The sequence below is a fragment of the Chamaea fasciata genome, unplaced genomic scaffold, assembly GCF_029207755.1.
Source record: "Chamaea fasciata isolate MVZ Bird 193981 ecotype frontalis unplaced genomic scaffold, bChaFas1.0.hap1 SCAF_10, whole genome shotgun sequence".
NCBI classification, from domain to species: Eukaryota; Metazoa; Chordata; class Aves; order Passeriformes; family Sylviidae; genus Chamaea; species Chamaea fasciata.
In genome coordinates this window covers 32,314,557-32,324,940 of record NW_027094095.1, presented here as the reverse complement: position 1 = coordinate 32,324,940, position 10,384 = coordinate 32,314,557, and the positions used below count along the sequence as shown (strand labels likewise).

Sequence of the window (10,384 nt, the reverse complement as noted above, 5' to 3'; positions counted from 1 at the left end):
AGACAGCTTTGTCCAGGCACAGAGGCCCCAGTTTTAACTGATTATACTGCAATTTCCCCCAACTTCTGCAGCAGATATGATGCAGTGCTGCACCTCAAGCACCTGAGCAGGAACCTGCTCCAAAGACCTTATCATTCCCATTTTTCACATGTTCTTTTTGTGCATGTGTGTTTGGCATTCCGCTCTTATCTCATCTCCCAGCCTGCTGCAATAAACCAGTATTTCCTAACAAGAGCCACCCTCAGCCTCAGACCTAATAAAAAGTCTGCTCCACACAGGGAGGCTGCTGGCCCTTCCTTTTCTCTGATGAAAGTTGTTATTGTTTTGCAGCCGAAGCAAACAGAAAGCGTTTTTGCCCGTGCTTTAGTCAGCCTGTCACTGATGAGAGGCTTGTTCCAGCACACCAGAACAGCCACGAGTAAACAATGATTGTCCTCTCCCTCAGAGGTGTGCCTGCCCCTCTGGGGAGGCACATCAGCAGATCCAGCCTCAGAGCTGCATTTGGCCACTCCTGCAGCTGGAAAGGAGCCTCTGGCCTCACTTCCAGCACAGCTGGCACAGCTGGCACAGCTGCCCAGGGCTCTGCTGCAGTCCCCATCTACTGAATTTCTCCACGAGCCAGGTGGAATCACCTCTGCGAGGGTTCAACACCTCTGAGGGTGTCCAGCACCTCACAGAAAATGGCTTAAATAACTTTGTGAGACGGCACAGTCAAGTATTTCTTGAAAATGCAAGAATGTTTTAATTAAAGAAGAAAATAATACAAAACCAAAAGAACAAAGCTGAGCGCAATATAGAGACAGGTCCCACACATCTGCTGCAACACTCCAAGAATGCGCTGAGAGGCCTCGTGCTCTCCCTTAGGTATTGAACAATTTAGCTGGGTTTTTTTCTTTTTGGCAAACAGCCCAATAGAGAACAGCTCCACTTCTGAAGAACAGGTAAAAAAACCTATCAGTGTTTGTCTTGGCACTGAGCCAATTACTGCCAGAAGAGCAAAGAAATTTCCGGTGTTCTTCTTTTAAAAGGTTCTGGGGTGAGCCTGAAACCTTTTCCCATATGGAAACACCTGCTGGGGTGTGGGGAGCACTCCTGCCCATCCCTGGAGGGCTCCGGGGGCAGCTGGGACACGGTGTAACGGGGAGCATGGCCATGGTGCTGGGCTGATCCCAGAGCTGTTCCAGCCCTGGTGACTGTGATTCCATAGAGGTGGTGCTGGGCTGATCCCAGAGCTGTTCCAGCCCTGGTGACTGTGATTCCATAGAGGTGGTGCTGGGCTGATCCCAGAGCTGTTCCAGCCCTGGTGACTGTGATTCCATAGAGGTGGTGCAGGGCTGATCCCAGAGCTTTTCCACCCCTGGTGACTGTGATTCCATAGAGGTGGTGCTGGGCTGATCCAGGGGCTTTTCCACCCCTGGTGACTGTGATTCCATAGAGGTGGTGCAAGGCTGATCCCAGAGCTGTTCCAGCCCTGGTGACTGTGATTCCATAGAGGTGATGCTGGGCTGATCCCAGAGCTGTTCCAGCCCTGGTGACTGTGATTCCATAGAGGTGGTGCTGGGCTGATCCCAGAGCTGTTCCACCCCTGGTGACTGTGATTCCATGGCCGTGGTGCTGGGCTGATCCCAGAGCTGTTCCAGCCCTGGAGACTGTGATTCCATGGCCGTGGTGCTGGGCTGATCCCAGAGCTGTTCCAGCCCTGGAGACTGTGATTCCATGGCCGTGGTGCTGGGTTTCCAACACCCTGACCAACAGTGTTTCAGGTTGTATTTCTGACTCTGTCAGGGTCTCTAGGATTTTTATTTGTTTGCTTGCTTTTTTTTTTTTTTTTTTGTACTTCTACATTTGTATTCTTAATATTCCTAGTAAAGAACTGCTATTCCTATTCCCAAATCTTTGCCTGAAAGCCTCTTAATTGCAAGATAATAATAATTTGGGAAGGGGGTGGGGCGTGGTTTACATTCTCCATTCCAAGGGAAACTCCAGCGTTCCCTGGCAGACACACCTGTCCTTCCCAAAGCAGGACACTCGGGACACTCAGGGATGGTTCTGACACACATTCCTAACGGGAACGGGGCTGGGGTGTCCCACGTGGAAAAGCCACCCCACGGAATGCCTCCTGTAAATAAAAGTGGGTTTCCTTTGAGGGGGCAGCAGTGCCAAGGTTTTATACAAGCACACTCTTTGTCGGGAAGGTTTTTTTGCTCGCACACAGCTGTCACGTCCCTGCCAGGAGCTGTTGATGTTGAAAATCTGTAACTTGGTTCAGCTTATGTCAAGCCCCGGTTTTAGATAAAATTCCAACAAAATAATGTCATTTCCCTACTCATTTATTTGAGCAAATAATTTTAGGGATGACTGAATCCCACGCGGAGCAGGCTGCTACAATGTAACGGGGCTAATTAAGAGATTTCAGATCTAAAAAGTGTTCAAACACATCACAGGAACAACTTTGGGGATGCACACAGTCTGTTGGAGAGTTTTCTTCCCTTTCACAGGTCCTTGAGGGCAGCCCCCCTGCAGAGCTGCCTTCCCCAAGGCTGGGCAAAGGCAAATCCTGGCGCATTCCCAGGAGGAGGCTGGAGCTCCTGCCCTGCTGGAGGACAGGAGGTGATCAGGACACTGCAAAGCTCTCCGTGCTAGTTACATCTGAAAGTCAAACGATTCTTCAGTGCAAAAAGCTCTATTGTCATTGAAATCAGGTTTGTTTTAAAACATCAAGTGAGGCTCAATAGAATTTTGGTTTTAAAACACTGGAATCAAGTATTTCAGTCGAGCGACACGTTTTGTTTCAACAGTTTAAAAGGGACGTTTTTGATCTTCCATTCCCAAAGAGCTTGTCCAAGCAGAGCCATTAGTGCTTACACTTACAAAAATAAAGACTTTTGAAGATTATCATCATGACAACATTTCAATTTCATTAACACAAAATAGCTTTACTAATTCAGAATGACTTTAAAATGTGCTAGAAATTTTTATTTCTTTTCATTTCGATTTGAAGACGGAAAATTAATGCATTGAAAAAGAAAACAGATCCTGCAGATACATGGGAATTACCATTTGTTAAGCCCAAGCCAAATTTTGCTTTAAAGTCAGAGATGATTCAAAACATTAGTGCTAATTAGAGTAAAACCTGGGGATCCAAAGCGGCTACGCTCAAATAATTCAATTTACAACATTACTAAAACCATTAGGCTGATGATAAATGGGACCCCAATGGGCAGCAAGCAGGAGCAGGGAAGGGATTGGGATGGGATGTTCTGTGGGTTTAGATAAACGTCTGTGGGGAAGGGCAAGGGGTGCCCGGCAGAGCTTTGTGGGTCAGGGGGTCTGCCTGACCCCGCTGCCAGCCCTGCACAGCCCCTGAGTGCTGAGGGATGGGCAGCACAGCCCCCGTGTGCTCCAGGGATGGACAGCACAGCCCCCGTGTGCTCCAGGGATGGACAGCACAGCCCCTGAGTGCTGAGGGATGGGCAGCACAGCCCCTGAGTGCTCCAGGGATGGACAGCACAGCCCCCGTGTGCTCCAGGGATGGACAGCACAGCCCCGTGTGCTCCAGGGATGGGCAGCACAGCCCCCGAGTGCTCCAGGGATAGACAGCACAGCCCCGTGTGCTCCAGGGATGGACAGCACAGCCCCGTGTGCTCCAGGGATGGACAGCACAGCCCCCGAGTGCTCCAGGGATGGGCAGCACAGCCCCGTGTGCTCCAGGGATGGGCAGCACAGCCCCCGTGTGCTCCAGGGATGGGCAGCACAGCCCCCGTGTGCTCCAGGGATGGACAGCACAGCCCCCGTGTGCTCCAGGGATGGGCAGCACAGCCCCTGAGTGCTGAGGGATGGGCAGCACAGCCCCGTGTGCTCCAGGGATGGGCAGCACAGCCCCCGTGTGCTCCAGGGATGGACAGCACAGCCCCCGTGTGCTCCAGGGATGGACAGCACAGCCCCCGTGTGCTCCAGGGATAGACAGCACAGCCCCTGAGTGCTCCAGGGACGGACAGCACAGCCCCGTGTGCTCCAGGGATGGACAGCACAGCCCCCGTGTGCTCCAGGGACGGACAGCACAGCCCCGTGTGCTCCAGGGATGGACAGCACAGCCCCCGTGTGCTCCAGGGATGGGCAGCACAGCCCCGTGTGCTCCAGGGATGGACAGCACAGCCCCCGTGTGCTCCAGGGATGGACAGCACAGCCCCCGTGTGCTCCAGGGATGGACAGCACAGCCCCGTGTGCTCCAGGGATGGACAGCACAGCCCCCGTGTGCTCCAGGGATGGGCAGCACAGCCCCGTGTGCTCCAGTGATGGACAGCACAGCCCCCGTGTGCTCCAGGGATGGACAGCACAGCCCCCGTGTGCTCCAGGGATGGGCAGCACAGCCCCCGAGTGCTCCAGGGATGGACAGCACAGCCCCCGTGTGCTCCAGGGATGGACAGCACAGCCCCCGTGTGCTCCAGGGATGGACAGCACAGCCCCTGAGTGCTGAGGGATGGACAGCACAGCCCCTGTGTGCTCCAGGGACGGACAGCACAGCCCCGTGTGCTCCAGGGATGGGCAGCACAGCCCCTGAGTGCTGAGGGATGGACAGCACAGCCCCCGTGTGCTCCAGGGATGGGCAGCACAGCCCCGTGTGCTCCAGGGATGGGCAGCACAGCCCCCGTGTGCTCCAGGGATGGGCAGCACAGCCCCCGAGTGCTCCAGGGATGGACAGCACAGCCCCCGTGTGCTCCAGGGATGGACAGCACAGCCCCCGAGTGCTCCAGGGATGGGCAGCACAGCCCCCGTGTGCTCCAGGGATGGGCAGCACAGCCCCCGTGTGCTCCAGGGATGGGCAGCACAGCCCCCGTGTGCTCCAGGGATGGACAGCACAGCCCCGTGTGCTCCAGGGATGGGCAGCACAGCCCCGTGTGCTCCAGGGATGGACAGCACAGCCCCGTGTGCTCCAGGGATGGGCAGCACAGCACCAGGCTCTCCTGGGCTGCACCTTGCGCTTTTCCTGGCCAGCTGCCTGGAAAATAAACAACCCCAGCTTGCTGAAACAATCCCAGTTTGCTGAAACAAACAATCCCACTTTGCTGGAACAATCCCACTTTGCTGAAACAAACAACCCCAGTTTGCTGAAAGGAGCAACCCCGGTTTCCTGAAAGGAGCAACCCCAGTTTGCTGGAACACTCCCAGTTTGCTGACACTCTCCCTGGCCCAGCTGTGCTCTGGAGGTTTTCCTGCACAGGCTCCTCCACCCCAAAGGCTCGGGGGAGGACACAACTGGTCCTGCCTGCCCTGGGGGATCCACAAGCCACTTGTTTCCTGTGAGCACCTGTGGCTGATGCCAGGAGATAATTCCTCCCTTATCCTTTAAATCCTTCTGCCCACAGCCAGTGACAGCTGCTGATGGAATGAGTGTGAGCCGGCCGGGGCTGTCAGCGGGGAGAGCTGCAGGGCTCCCGGGGTTTCAGCTCAATTGGAAATGATTTTATACGGGAAAACCACCGGCAACAGGGTTATAACAGCAGCTGACAAATGTGACCACATCACTTCATGTTTGCTTCTTGTTAACCAACTCTTGGCCTCCCTCCCTTTTCCACTGCTGGGCTCGTGTTTCACTCCAGGTCTCCCACATTCCCTGGGAGGAGATGCTCCCGGGGTTTGCCTTCTGCAGAGAACAGACCCAGGGAGTCTCCAGTGACGCTGCTCCCTGCAAACAGCAGCTCAGTGCCCTGGTTTGAGCTCTGGAAGGGGTGAGCACAATCCCCACGGCAGTGTCAGACACACCTGGACTGTAGTGCAGCCGGGACTGCCAGGGGATGGGAATGTCTCACCCTCTGGCCAGCCTGCCCAACCTCACCGGGCATTCTGTGTTTTCTGAAGTTCAGTGAAGTGGAATTTTACACTGTCCCGTCCAGGTGAGCTGCTGGAAGTCAGGAGGTGCCACTGCAGAGGATGTTTAGGTCCTGGCAGAGCAGCTCCCTGCCCAGAGAGGGGCTCAGCAGGACAAGGCCAGCAGGGCGCAGAGCTGCCTTCCACTGGCCACAGCTCCTGTGTCCCCTCCTGCCTGCAGCCTCCAATGACTCCAGGAAAAGAAAAGAAACAACGGAGGAACAGAAGGAAAGAACCCCGGGAGTGTCACTGTTCTCAGCTGGGGACACTGTGGGAAAGGTTTGGTCTTCACTGGGGCCTGTCCATCCGGTTCCTTCAATTCTGCAAGAGGAGGACTTGCATTATACAGCAAAGAGAGCTCAGGAGCTCTGGAAGTGAGCAGCCTGTGAGCCTCCAGCACGTCTCCTCTCCTGAGTGCCCAGCCCTTTATTTTTCTCTCATGACTCCTTAGCTAACATGACGTTAATTGTGATTGGAAAATGATTGAGCCTGTGAATTGTGAGACTGCTCTCACTTCAGAACGTAGCAAGTGCTGCTCTGATTAGATTGCTCTCCTTTCATTGCTGAACAACGTGAAGCTTAAAAGGAATTTAGAAGTGAATAATATTTGTGCTGAGAGACTCTTCCCAGCACACTGGTGAATGGATGTATGAAAGGCAAACCTGCTGCTCTGACACCCGGAGCCAGCCTTGGCCCTGCGTCCAGAGAGGGGCAGGGGCTGGGGGAGGGCTGCAGTTCTCTGGCTTGGAAAGGAATCCTAGAGGAATCTCAGGATCCCTGAGGTTGGAAAAGCAGCCCCAGACCATCCAGTCCCAGCCGTGCCCCATGCTCACCCTGTCCCCAGAGCCCTCAGGGCCACCTCCAGGTGACACCTCCAGGGATGGGGATCGAAACCTCCCTGGGCACTGCCAATCCCTGCCCACCCTTTCCATGGGGAGATTCCTGCTGCTGCCCACCCTAAGCCTCCCCTGGCCCAGCCTGGGGCCGTTCCCTCTCCTCCTGTCCCTGTTCCCTGGGAGCAGATCCCAAATCCCCCCGGCTGTCCCCTCCTGGCAGGGAGTTGTGCAGAGCCACCAGGTCCCCCCTGAGCCTCCTTTTCTCCAGGCTCAGCCCCTTTCCCAGCCCCCTCAGCCTCCCCCGGGGCTCCAGACCCTTCCCCAGCTCCCTCAGCCTCTCCTGGGGCTCCAGACCCTTCCCCAGCTCCCTCAGGGATTCTCCAGCCCCTTCCCACCTCCATTCCCTGCCCTGGGCACGCTCCAGCAGCTCTGCACGTTGCAGAGAAGGCTACTTGCTATTTTAAAGCTAATTCATGTTAGATGAGCACAGTAATTTACTATCCAGAGGGTGAAAAGCAGTAAAGCTGCATTTCAGTGCAGAGCGCTGTGCCCACGTCCATCAGGTGACCGGGCAGTGCATTGCAGGGAGATGAATTTGATTTTTTAAAAGCAATTTTGTTAGTGAACAAGGCTCAGGAAGGGGGGAGAGGCTTCCAGAGCAGGCCTTTCCTCTGCAGGAATGTCGCATCACCCACTTGGTTTGCAGTGCATGACGAAGACCAGAGACCACTTGTAACAACAAGTTAAAATTATTTTAAAGTCGTAATTATGAAATAATTTTTTCAAGTCATAGTTATGCCTTGTCCTTTATTTGGTGAAGGATCTTTGCAAGGGTACAGAGCCCACGGGCCATGACTGTGCTCAGGAGGAGAGGGGAAGGAGCAGGGACTGTGCTGCTGCCCAGGGACAGGGGAACAGCCACGGTCACAAACCACCCCTGCACCCACCCTGGGCACTGACCTGCACCCTGAAATCTCCTGTCCAGCCCCAGAGCAGCAGCTGTGACCAGGGGATTCCCTCAGACAGAATCCTGCGCCCACAACTGTCGCTATAGGACAGGAAATGAGGGACACACAGTCAGTTGTCAGGGTAAAAAAGAGGCGTTTATTTTTCGACCTTGATTTATATAGATTTTGGACAACGACCAGGGATTGGAGGATGAAGGTTGCCACTTCTTTCACTACGCTGGTCAAACGAGAAGTTTATCAATTGTCCCTCCTCCACAGAGGAATGTAAACATCACTTTGTTTACATGACAATCCCTGAGAAACTCCACTACAAAAACGCAAACATCAGAAGCTGACAGAACCGCAGCCCGGCTCCCCTGGAGAACTGGGATCCCATTCCCGGAATCCTGTTCCCACCTCGCTGCGGGGTGGGCACAGCCGGGCGGGGCAGAGCTGCAGCTGCTGCCGGGTGGATCCTCAGGAACTGGCCTAAAACACTCTGCTTAGAAAAGTTAATAACTCGCCTTTCAAGTTCTCTTTCTAGAGCCTGCACAACTGCAATTGAAATGATAATTTTAAGAATTAAAACACAACAGAGAAACAGCAACGACTTTATCAAATTATAAGTACAGAGCACGTGGTTTCCTCCAACCTTTATAGTGAAAATTATTTTTGTATTTAAAAAAAAAATCAAAGAAGTGCTGCTGTATTCCTGGGTTTTTAAAGAAGTAATGAGCAGTAAACTCCAGCAATTATTCCGATACATTATTAAATGTCACTGTTAAACAAGTGCACACTCTGAAAAGGAAGAGGCATCAATTCAGGGAGGAAACTTCGGGCTGGTTTCACTCTCCTTCCCTGTGATGCCTGGATGATTTTATGCACAGCATCACCAATAAAAGTAGTTTCCTTGATTCTATTTGACTGAGTTTAACTGAAAAGCTTTAATACCATCTTGTGTGTTAATTCAAGCAGCAAAACCCCCTTTTGTGCTCCTAAATGATACAAAATCGGATCTATTATCACATTTCAGACATGATATTCACTGACACGGAAGGATTTGTGTTGCTTTACCCATCCACTGCCTCAGAGTTTGCAGCTGTCTTTATCCCCAGCAACAATTAACTCCAGCAAGAGCAGCCTCAGTGAAATGTCACACTTTAAACCCAAGAAACAAGATCAAATATCCAAAAACTGCCCAGATCCTTTGTGGGGTCAGGGGAAAGATCCCCCTGGGGTTTTCCGTCAAGTGCTTTATTACTTCTGATAATCACAGTGCCAACACGTTTTATTTATTGTATTTATATCCCAGTGAGTGTGTTGTTACTCCTTGTTGCAATTTGACATGTTAAACCGACACTGACTGGAAACCAAAAGTGCAATTGCAATAGCAATTAACTGAGACCCTATTTTTTTCCCCAATAAAAACGTCGCTCTTATTTAACTCCCAATCCCTCCTTTGCTGCTGCTCCACAGCCCTCTGTGCACAGGGATGCTCACTGAAGGGCAGAGGCAGGCAGCTGTGGGAGCTGCTGGTGACCACAGCAAACCCAGGTGGCCCCACGGGCCCTGGCAGGGATTTTACAGCAGCTGGGTGGTTCCGGAGGTGTGCAGCTCCATCGGGACACGGACAGGAAAACCTCCACCGAAACGGGGCCAGGCTTATCAGGTCATTGTCTGAGAGAGCACAGATCCCTGCGGAGGCAGGGACGAGGCTGCGGTCGGGCTCTTCTCCCCGGGGGCAAGGACAGGACAGGGACAAACAGCCGGGAGCTGCACCAGGGGAGGTTCAGGCTGGATGTCTGGGAAAATTCCTTCCGAAAAAGGGCGGTCAGGCGTTGGAACAGACTGCCCAGGGCAGGGAGGAGTCACCAGCCCCGGAGGTGCCCAGAGAACACCCAGAAGTGGCGCTGTGTCACCAGGGTGCCCTGGGGTGACCTTGTGGTGTTTGTATCCCCAGTGGTCGGTTCTGTTTGTGTTGGACGTTGTGTTCTGCACCTTCCAGACTGGTTCTGAGAGCTAAGGAGGGAAAGAAGAAGCATCGCAGGGTTTGTTTGGAGGAGCTGCTCTCACCGCTCTGCATTCTGCTCCTGGACTGTGTTCATCTGCAGCTCGGACAGACAGCGGGACAGATCTCCTGTGCCTTTAGTTAGTTTAGCTGCCTGAGGCAGAGAAGTCCCCTGGGCCATTTCTTTTCTTTTTCTTGGGGCTGTTTAAACCTGCTCTGGACTGAAAAACCCAGAAGAGCACCGGGAGCTCACCCCTGCAGCCCACCGGGGCCCAGGACGGCATTTCCAGTGTGGAGGGACTGATCAGAGACTGGGAGAGCTGAGCTGCACCCACGGCAAGGACTTCCTCCATTTGCCATCCCTCTTCAGAACAAGAGGTTTTATTGCTTCATATTATTAATTCTTTGTGCTTGTGGGCACTTTGTTTCTCAAATAAACAGCTTTTTCCTTTTTTCTCTAAGGAGGTCTTTTCCAGACCAGCTGGGGAAGAGGCCTCTTGGGTTTGCTGCCCGGAGGGACCCATTGGGAGGTTTCCTCCCGGATTTGCCCTAAAGCAGGACACGGGGGCAGTGGAGGCAGTGGGGACGGGTCACGGGCTGGCCCTGAGGGTCCTGGAGGTGTTTCCCAGCCTGAGTGATCTGATTTAATCCCCAGTGTCCGTGTGAGGTGCTCCAGGAGAGCCCTGTGCCAGCCGGGCAGGGACACTTTGTCTCAGCACTGATTG

General features: G+C 53.5%; 1 long non-coding RNA gene across 1 annotated transcript; it reads left to right on the top strand.

Moving 5' to 3' along the window:
* Nucleotides 1-9,254: 9,254 nt before the first annotated feature.
* On the top strand, nt 9,255-10,120 carry LOC136294853 (uncharacterized). The gene is made up of 2 exons (XR_010722499.1): nt 9,255-9,320; nt 9,657-10,120. It is a non-coding gene; the product is annotated as an uncharacterized lncRNA (long non-coding RNA).
* Nucleotides 10,121-10,384: the final 264 nt, after the last annotated feature.